Here is a 10,860-nt window from a genome sequence, read left to right on the forward strand (position 1 = left end):
CTCCTCTCCCCCTACCCTCCCCCACTCCCCCCTTCCTCCTCTCCCCCTACTCTCCCCACTCCTCCCCTCCCTTCCTCCTCTCCCCCTACCCTCCCCCACTCCCCCCTTCCTCCTCTCTCCCTACCCTCCCCCTCCCCCCCCTTCCTCCTCTCTCCCTACCCCCCCCCACTCCTCCCCTCCCTTCCTCCTCTCCCCCTACCCTCCCCACTCCCCCCACTTCCTCCTCTCCCCCTACTCTCCCCACTCCTCCCCTCCCTTCCTCCTCTCCCCCACCCTCCCCCACTCCCCCCCCTTCCTCCTCTCTCCCTACCCTCCCCCACTCCTCCCCTCCCTTCCTACTCTCCCCCACTCCTCCCCTCCCTTCCTCCATTCCACCCCCACCCCCACTTCTCCCCTTCCCGCTCCTTCCCTCCCCCTCATCCCCTCTTCCCTTCCTCCTATATTAAAGCATCTCTCCACCTTCAGGGGCTTATTTGTCTTAATAAGGAAAAGTGTCATTGCCAGCTCTATTAGACATCCATCCCCTGAATTCATTTCCATTCTGCCCCAAGGATAGATCCCCAGGCGCTTCCTTCCTGATGAAGATATTCTGGCTGCACAGCCTGTCTGGTACAACAAGGGAATAAGAGAAAAAGAGAGAAAAAGCAATCTAATCAAGGTTTTATTCAGCATGATATGCTATGTGGTATACATAACTAGTTTTCTTTATGCCTCAATACAGACACGGCCTGCTTGCTAGGTGGAATACGAAGTCTGTACACAATATATCAAGGTGAGACAGAGGGAATCATTAGGGTTTTGAGATATCAATGTTTCTGGTCATAGAATATCATGTATAAATTGCTTTTGTTATGTTGTTCATCCATTAGCTAGAAATAGATTATAAAATAACAACTTTAAAGGGACATAATCCAACAATTCGTATGCTATATCCACAGCTAGTTTTTAATCCATTAAGAATTTCCGCTGTTTGAAAATTCCAACTATGCTCTGCTCAGTGGACAGTGCCCTGGTAATTTTCCCCTCTCTCAGTGCGAGGTAGACTGACTGCACCTTGACCAGGTGTGACCTGCATACCCAAGACTCCCCTCACCAAACTTGTTGTCACACTGCTATTACTCAAGAGAGAGGAGCTGTCTGGAGTCCCCTGTCTCTGTGTTTGAAAATGAAGGAAAAGACAAGGCCCCAGACACAGATCCTCATCCTTTGGCTCTCATCATGCCACCACCCCCACCTCCACCCTCCTTCCCCAGGGACACATTCCTCTCCACCACCCCCACCTCCACCCTCCTTCCCCAGGGACACATTCCTCTCCACCACCCCCACCTCCACCCTCCTTCCCAGGGGACACATTCCTCTCCACCACCACCACCTCCACCCTCCTTCCCCAGGGACACATTCCTCTCCACCACCCCCACCTCCACCCTCCTTCCCTGGGGACACATTCCTCTCCACCACCACCACCTCCACCCTCCTTCCCCAGGGACACATTCCTCTCCACCACCCCCACCTCCACCCTCCTTCCCTGGGGACACATTCCTCTCCACCACCACCACCTCCACCCTCCTTCCCCAGGGACACATTCCTCTCCACCACCCCCACCTCCACCCTCCTTCCCTGGGGACACATTCCTCTCCACCACCACCACCTCCACCCTCCTTCCCAGGGGACACATTCCTCTCCACCACCACCACCTCCACCCTCCTTCCCTGGGGACACATTCCTCTCCACCACCACCACCTCCACCCTCCTTCCCCAGGCACACATTAATCTCCACCACCCCCACCTCCACCCTCCTTCCCCAGGGACACATTAATCTCCACCACTACCTCCACCCTCCTTCCCCAGGCACACATTCCTCTCCACCACCCCCACCTCCACCCTCCTTCCCCAGGCACACATTAATCTCCACCACCCCCACCTCCACCCTCCTTCCCAGGGGACACATTCCTCTCCACCACCCCCACCTCCACCCTCCTTCCCTGGGGACACATTCCTCTCCACCACCCCCACCTCCACCCTCCTTCCCCAGGCACACATTAATCTCCACCACCCCCACCTCCACCCTCCTTCCCCAGGCACACATTAATCTCCACCACCCCCACCTCCACCCTCCTTCCCCAGGCACACATTCCTCTCCACCACCACCACCTCCACCCTCCTTCCCCAGGCACACATTCATCTCCACCTCCCCCACCTCCCCCATGTTACTTGGATTATTTTATTTTTTATTTTGAATGTAATGTAATGTAATATTTGATGTTGTTCTTTTCTGTTACTGTTCTGTAGTTTGTCATACATTTGTATGTTTTATGTGGACCCCAGGAAGAGTAGCTGCTGCATGTGCAGTAGCTAATGGGGATCCTCATAAACTAAACTAAACCGCCACCCTCCTTCTCTGTGGACACATTCTTCTCCACCACCCCCACCTCCACCCTCCTTCCCCAGGGATACATTCATCTCCACTGGCCAGATATTTGTTATGCCGACATCCGTGTGCTTGGTCTCCCAGATAAATGCAAGAGGAAGCAGAAAACATTTAGCTTGGGGGAATGGAGAGCCTTGCACCATGGCGACACCTGTCCCAAAGAATAATTGTTTCACATGGCGCTTTTGTGTATTCTGACTGGTTCAACAAAAAAAGTAGAATACTTTTTTTGAATTAGTTGGGAGAGGATGAAAACCACTGAACTTGCAACTTCTGTGCTCAAAACTCATTTGTTGCGTTTTATTTTGCATGCCCGCCAGTTTTGACAATCTCTTCAGGTGAGCCGGTAATCTCCTTGAACAGAAAGCATCCCAGATGCCAAAAAAGTCTCACTATGATGTGACGAAAAAATCTAACAAGACCCTCTGCTTTAGCTGACTGGTGTTTCAAACAGCATAACACATCATATAATATGACTTCCTTAAAATGATGCACAAACTGTTGCACATCTTGTCAAGGCATAGGGCACTCTACCAGGTAAAGTCCTGACAGTTGTCAACACACTCATTGCTCTACACATCTTCACATCTTCCTGCTTTCTCAGACCAGCAGTTTTATTGTCACTGTGCGCTGCAGAGCAAGGTTCATCTGTACTGTCCTGGACACAGCCTGGGGGTAAAACCACCACACAGAGAAGTCACTTTGAGTACAGTTTCACTCATTTTGGAGAACAGTGTTCAAGGGGACTTTTAAGTGGCCCCAGTGGATCCTCAGATCAAGTCCACTACAGCAGAAGAAGCAGCTCACAGGCATTCACTATAACAAGTGTTATTATGGAACTTTCTATGAGATTTAAGGTTGTACAAAATGGATGGATTTCAATACAATGTGTGTAACATGAACATAGTCTTACCATTCTTGACACCAAATTCCATTGAACAGTAGAAGTTACCTATGTAAGTTACTAAATATAAAACAATCCTTTGTAGGTTGATTCTAGCCTTGGTACCCCTGTGTTTTTCATTAGTGCATCTATGCATGTCTGGCAGCTCCAGAGGGAGAGATATCGACAGCTGTCCCTACCTCCCACGTTGAGACACAGGCTACCCAGAGATGTGTTATTTAATGATGGCGTGTGCACTATTCCTGGAAGAAATGTCATAAATGCAGGGTTGAAACGCCTGGCTTAATAAATATTACAAATATTTGGAAACAACATATTCCACCAAATAGCTACAATTGAAGTCGGAAGTATACATACACCTTAGTAAAATACATTTAAACTCAGGTTTTCACAATTCCTGACATTTAATCCTAGTAAAAATTCCCTGTCCTAGGCCAGTTAGGATCATCACTTAATTTTATGAATGTGAAATGTCAAAATAATAGTCAAAAGAATGATTTATTTCCTCTTTTATTTTTTACATCACATTCCCAGTGGGTCAGAAGTTTACATACACTCAATTAGTATTTGGTAGCATTGCCTTTCAACTTGGGTCAAACGTTTCGGGTAGCCTTCCACAAGCTTCCGACAATAAGTTGGGTGAATTTTAGCCCATTCCTCCTGACAGAACTGGTGTAACTGAGTCAGCCTTCTTGCTCAAACAAGCTTTTTCAGTTCTGCACACACATTTTCTATAGGATTGAGGTCAGGGCTTTGTGATGGTCACTCCAATACCTTGACTTTGATGTCCTTAAGCCATTTGGCCACAACTTTGGAAGTATGCTTTGGGTCATTGTCCATTTGGAAGACCCATTTGCGACCAAGCTTTAAATACCTGACTGATGTCTTGAGATGTTGCTTCAATATATCCACATAATTTTCCTCCGTCATGATGCCATCTATTTTGTGAAGTGCACCAGTCCCTCCTGCAGCAAAGCACCCCCACAACATGATGCTGCCACCCCCCTGCTTCACGGTTGGGATGCTGATCTTCGGCTTGCAAGCCTCCCCCTTTTTCCTCCAAACAGTTCTATATTTGTTTAATCAGATCAGAGGACATTTCTCCAAAAAGTACAATCTTTGTCCCCATGTGCATTTGCAAACCGTAGTCAGGATTTTTTTATGGCGGTTTTTGGAGCAGTGACTTCTTCCTTGCTAAGCGGCATTTCAGGTCATGTCGATATAGGACTCGTTTTTACTGTGGATATAGATACTTTTGTACCTGTTTCCTCCAGCATCTTCACAGGGTCCTTTGCTGTTGTTCTGGGATTGATTTGCACTTTTGCCACCAAAGTACGTTCATCTCTAGGAGACCGAACGTGTCTCCTTCCTAATGGCTGCGTGGTTCCATGGTGTCTATACTTGCGTACTATTGTTTGTACAGATGAACGTGGTACCTTCAGGCATTTGGAAATTGCTCCCAAGGATGAACCAGACTTGTGGAGGTCTACAATTTATTTTCTGATTTCTTTTGATATTCCCATGATGTCAAGCAAAGAGGCACTGAGTTTGAAGGTAGACCTGGAAATACATCCACAGGTGCACCTCCAATTGACTCAAATGATGTTAATTAGCCTATCAGAAGCTTCTAAAGCCATTATATAATTTTCTGAAATTTTCCAAGCTGTTTAAAGGCACAGTCTACTTTGTGTATGTAAACTTCTGACCCACTGGAATTGTGATACAGTGAATGATAAGTAAAATAATCTGTCTGTAAACAATTGTTGGAAAAATGACTTGTGTCATGCACAAAGTAGATGTCCCAACCGACTTGCCAAAACTATAGTTTGTTAACAAGAAATTTGTGGAGTGGTTGATAAACGAGTTTTAATGACTCCAACCTAAGTGTATGTGAACTTCCGACTTCAACTGTATATGGCATATCACTGGTTTTATAATTCAAGGTTACACATTAACACGTGGACTCATAAATGCACCCACATGCACACACACACACACACATGCATGCTCGCACACGCACGCACACGCACGCACACGCACACACATGCACACACACACACACACACACAAATATGACAACTTATCCAAGAGTGCACTCCAGAAGTGAAGGTAATCCCGTTCTCCCTCCCTCACTATATGTGCATCAAAGACCAGCCATTAAATTGTCAGAAATAGGGCCATGGAGAGAAGGAACGTCCGCCATCTAATCCTAAACCCATCCATGTACAGAGGAGAGGGGCAATCCAGTGAAATCATTAGCCCAACGGAGACATACAGTAGGGGGAAGGGGGAATGATTTGGGTCAAACAGAACAGATTTATTCTGGGAGAAATGTAAAACATTTGCTCTTATGGTGCACCACCCCAGTTTTGTGTTTACATTCTCTTGCCTCTACTGGCACAGCTCCCAGCTGAAAGATAATCAGTCTGTGAGGCAGAGGGGGGTAAGCGCAAACTATTTATTATTCATGGACTTCAGTTATTCATTAGACAGACCAGAGCCTCCTCCTGTAATGGCATGGGCAATCATGAATATTTACACCAGGTACTTTATATTTAAACATGACTTGGCTGGCCGTAAATGCCAGGTAAATAGCACTAGAATGGTACTAAAAGGTTCTGCCTTGCACGGAATCTTATTTCCAACTTGACCTTTTCCAATATGGAGCTGTCCTACATCTTGTTTTCCTGGGTGACAATCTATCCAGGTGACCAAAGAGCGAAAATGAGGAGAAGTCTAGAAGCATGACAGTAGCCATACATTAAACAGCACCAAAAGTCTACCAAGCATTGATATTTTTTGTCTAAACTGTAAAGGTTGCAAAAAGCCTGCAAATTTTCTCTGGAAACTTCTAAGTGGAAAATGTAAACAGAGCTTACGTAATAGAGTAGCTCCCAACATCAAAGAAATGTTGAATGCAAATCTTTTTCCCTTGAGTCACTAAAACTTTTGCAACAACATCATTCTTATCCATTCAAACAGTTCCTGATGTTGAGACATGGTAATGTTCCCTAGAATGTCCTGACACTGCAGTTTGATATGCTGCTAGCTGCAGGCAGAGCAGAAAGGGGAGCAGACTTTACAAAGTAAAGAGGTAAATGCCGTTCATCATATTACAGCAGGGGGTGTTTCGCTGTGTCTCAGCGGCACTCTTCTGCCATGCACTCGCAGGGAGTAAACTTTCACTGCCAGCAGATGGGGATTTCAGTGTCTCAATAAGGCTTCCCAGTCGTAAACAACACAATGTCTCATTTCATCTCTCCGCAGAGTTTAGCAGTCGAGCTGGTCTCTGGCTGTGGGATAAGGCCTGGCTGGGAACAATCATGACGACCAGTGATGCCACTATGAGCAGGCGATGGACACATGATCAGGACACACATGCCTCAACATTAAATAATAGCAGACACAGGTAATCTGGAATTGTACATTAACCATATGGTTAAAGGATTAGAGTGTAAATAGGGTTAAATGCAGATGGCTCATGAAAACCTTGTCTGTCTAAATATACTGTAATGTCAGCAAGTCTCATCAAAAAACATGAAAGATTTTTAGTCACTCTTTTAATCATTCTAGTAACAATCCAGTGGGGGTGTGACAGACATAAAGAGGAAGGATGTGCTCTCTGCTTGGTTAATTAGGTGTGATATGGCAGCCCAGAGTCTGTGGGGGGAGGCTCACCCTTCAGCTGTGCATGACAGGGCAGAACAGTGGGGCGTGACCAGCTGACCCTCTGCAGACCTGATGTCCCACAGGACCCATCTGCTCAGCCTGCTGTCCTGCCCACTGTCCACGCCACAGACCATAACCCTGTTTTTTACTTATTTTATTTCACCTTTATTTAACCAGGTAGGCAAGTTGAGAACAAGTTCTCATTTACAATTGCGACCTGGCCAAGATAAAGCAAAGCAGTTCGACACATACAACAACACAGAGTTACACATGGAATAAAACAAACATACAATCAATAATACAGTACAAAAATAAGTCTATATACAATGTGAGCAAATGAGGTGAGATAAGGGAGGTAAAGGCAACAACAAAAAAGGCCATGGTGGCGAAGTAAATACAATATAGCAAGTAAAACACTGGAATGGTAGATTTGCAGTGGAAGAATGTGCAAGGTAGAGATAGACAAAATGGGGTGCAAAGGAGCAAAATAAATAAATACAGTAGGGGGAGAGGTAGTTGTTTGGGATAAATTATAGATGGGCTATGTACAGGTGCAGTAATATGTGAGCTGCTCTGACAGCTGATGCTTAAAGCTAGTGAGGGAGATAAGTGTTTCCAGTTTCAGTGATTTTTGTAGTTCGTTCCAGTCATTGGCAGCAGAGAACTGGAAGGAGAGGCGGACCTGATCATCAGGTCTGCCATGGTGTCAGGTCTGCCATGGTGACCAGCGAGCTGAGATAAGGGGGGACTTTACCTAGCAGGGTTTTGTAGATGACATAGAGGCAGTGGGTTTGGCGACGAGTATGAAGTGAGGGCCAGCCAACGAGAGCGTACAGGTCGCAGTGGTGGGTAATATATGGGGCTTTGGTGACAAAACGGATGGCACTGTGATAGACTGCATCCAATTTATTGAGTAGGGTATTGGAGGCTATTTTGTAAATGACATCGCCGAAGTCGAGGATCGGTAGGATGGTCAGTTTTACAAGGGTATGTTTGGCAGCATGGGTGAAGGATACTTTGTTGCGAAATAGGAAGCCAATTCTAGATTTAACTTTGGATTGGAGATGTTTGACGTGAGTCTGAAAGGAGAGTTTACAGTCTAACCAGACACCTAGGTATTTGTAGTTGTCCTCATATTCTAAGTCAGAACCGTCCAGAGTAGTGATGTTGGACAGGCGGGCAGATGCAGGCAGCGATTGGTTGAAGAGTATGCATTTAGTTTTACTTGTATTTAAGAGCAATTGGAGGCCACGGAAGGAGAGTTGTATGGCATTGAAGCTCACCTGGAGGGTTGTTAACACAGTGTCTAAAGAAGGGCCATAAGTATACAGAATGGTGTCGTCTGCGTAGAGGTGGATCAGAGACTCACCAGCAGCAAGAGCGACATCATTGATGTATACAGAGAAAAGAGTTGGTCCAAGAATTGAACCCTGTGGCACCCCCATAGAGACTGCCAGAGGCCACAGGCCCTCCGATTTGACACACTGAACTCTATCAGAGAAGCAGTTGGTGAACCAGGCGAGGCAATCATTTGAGAAACCAAGGCTAGTCTGCCGATGAGGATGTGGTGATTGACAGAGTCGAAAGCCTTGGCCAGATCAATGAATACAGCTGCACAGTATTGTTTCTTATCGATGGTGGTTAAGATATCGTTTAGGACCTTGAGCATGGCTAAGGTGCACCCATGACCAGCTCTGAAACCAGATTGCATAGCGGAGAAGGTACAGTGGGATTCAAAATGGTCGGTAATCTGTTTGTTGACTTGGCTTTCGAAGACCTTAGAAAGGCAGGGTAGGATAAATATAGGTCTGTAGCAGTTTGGGTCTAGAGTGTCTCCACCTTTGAAGAGGGCGATGACCGCAGCTGCTTTCCAATCTTTGGGAATCTCAGACGACACAAAAGAGAGGTTGAACAGGCTAGTAATAGGGGTGGTAACAATTTTGGCAGATAGTTTTAGAAAGAAAGGGTCCAGATTGTCTAGCCCGGCTGATTTGTAGGGGCCCAGATGTTGCAAATCCAGCTGACTGGATTTGGGAGAAGGAGAAATGGGGAAGGCTTGAGCGAGTTGCTGGGGGGGTACAGTGCTGTTGACCAGGGTAGGGGTCGCCAGGTGGAAAGCATGGCCAGCTGTAGAAAAATGCTTATTGAAATTCTCAATTATAGTGGATTTATCGGTGGTGCCAGTGTTTTCTATCCTCAGTGCAGTGAGCAGCTGGGAGGAGGTGTTCTTATTCTCCATGGACTTTACAGTGTCCCAAAACTTTTTTGAGTTTGTGTTGCAGGAAGCAAATTTCTGTTTGAAAAAGCTAGCCTTGGCTTTTCTAACTGCCTGTGTATATTGGTTTCTAGCTTCCCTGAAAAGTTGCATTTCACAGGGGCTGTTCGACGCTAATGCAGAACACCATAGGATGTTTTTGTGTTGGTTAAGGTTCTAAATTTCTTGAATGGGGCATGGTTATTTAAGATGGTGAGGAAGGCATTTTTTTTAAACAGGCATCCTCTACTGATGGGATGAGATCAATATCCTTTCAGGATACCCCGGCCAGGTCGATTAGAAAGGCCTGCTCGCTGAAGTGTTTAGGGGAGCGTTTGACAGTGATGAGAGGAGGTTGTTTGACCGCTAACCCATTATGGATGCAGGCAATGAGGCAGTGATCACTGAGATCTTGGTTGAAAACTGCAGAGGTGTATTTAGAGGGCAAGTTGGTTAGGATGATATCTATGAGGGTTACCGTGTTTACGGCTTTGGGGTGGTACCTGGTAGGTTCATTGATCATTTGTATGAGATTGAGGGCATCAAGCTTAGATCGTAGGATGGCTGGGGTGTTAAGCATGTTCCAGTTTAGGTCGCCTAGCAGCACGAGCTCTGAAGATAGATGGGGGGCAATCAGTTCACATATCGTGTCCAGAGCACAGCTGGGGACAGTGGGTGGTCTATAGCAGGCGGCAACAGTGAGAGACTTGTTTTTAGAGAGTTGGATTTTTAAAAGTAGAAGTTCAAATTGTTTGGGTACAGACCTGGATAGTAAGGACAGAACTCTGCAGGCTCTCTCTGCAGTAGATTGCAACACCGCCCCCTTTGACCGTTCTATCTTGTCTGAAAATGTAGTTAGGCATGAAGATTTCAGAATTTTTGGTGGTCTTCCTAAGCCAGGATTCAGACACGGCTAGAACATCTGGGTTGGCAGAGTGTGCTAAAGCATTGAATAAAACAAACTTAGGGAGGAGGCTTCTAATGTTGCATGAAACCAAGGCTATTACGGTTACAGAAGTCATCAAAAGAGAGCGCTACACACAGAGCCACCACTATGGTCAGCCCTCCACGCTCCTCCAACCACATCCCCAACCACACAGACCCACAGCTATGGTGGGTTGCAGATATATGGTAATAACAGGCTACTAACACCCTCAATATCTCTAATTCCCTCCAAATCATGACCGTTTTGCTGACCATTTCATTACCAGTAGGTTAGCTACTTCATGTGCTTAAAAATAAGAGGGGCTCAATATCAGTTTCATCAGGTCTTATCATGTCACAGTGTAGGAGATTGGTATCTTTGAAATGACATTCTTTGTCTCAAAAAGTGTGTTGAAAAGAAGATACTTTTGGTCAAAAGTGTCAGGGTGTGAGTTTGCAGGGGAGCACGTGCTGGTTGCTGTTGTGTGTTTTTAAAGGAGATTGTGCCTCACCTCGACGCCATGGCCCCTCTATTCTTCTGTCTGTCTGCCTGTCTGTCTGTCTGTCTGTCTGGGGGTCGATGGGGATGAGCTATCTGTGTGCTGATCGATTGCAAATGAGAGCCATTCAGAGAAATGAGTTGTCTGTCCACGGAGTGAGAGAGAGAGGGGGAGATAAAGA

Source organism: Oncorhynchus masou, chromosome 9 (genome assembly GCF_036934945.1).
Source record: "Oncorhynchus masou masou isolate Uvic2021 chromosome 9, UVic_Omas_1.1, whole genome shotgun sequence".
Taxonomy (NCBI): Eukaryota; Metazoa; Chordata; class Actinopteri; order Salmoniformes; family Salmonidae; genus Oncorhynchus; species Oncorhynchus masou.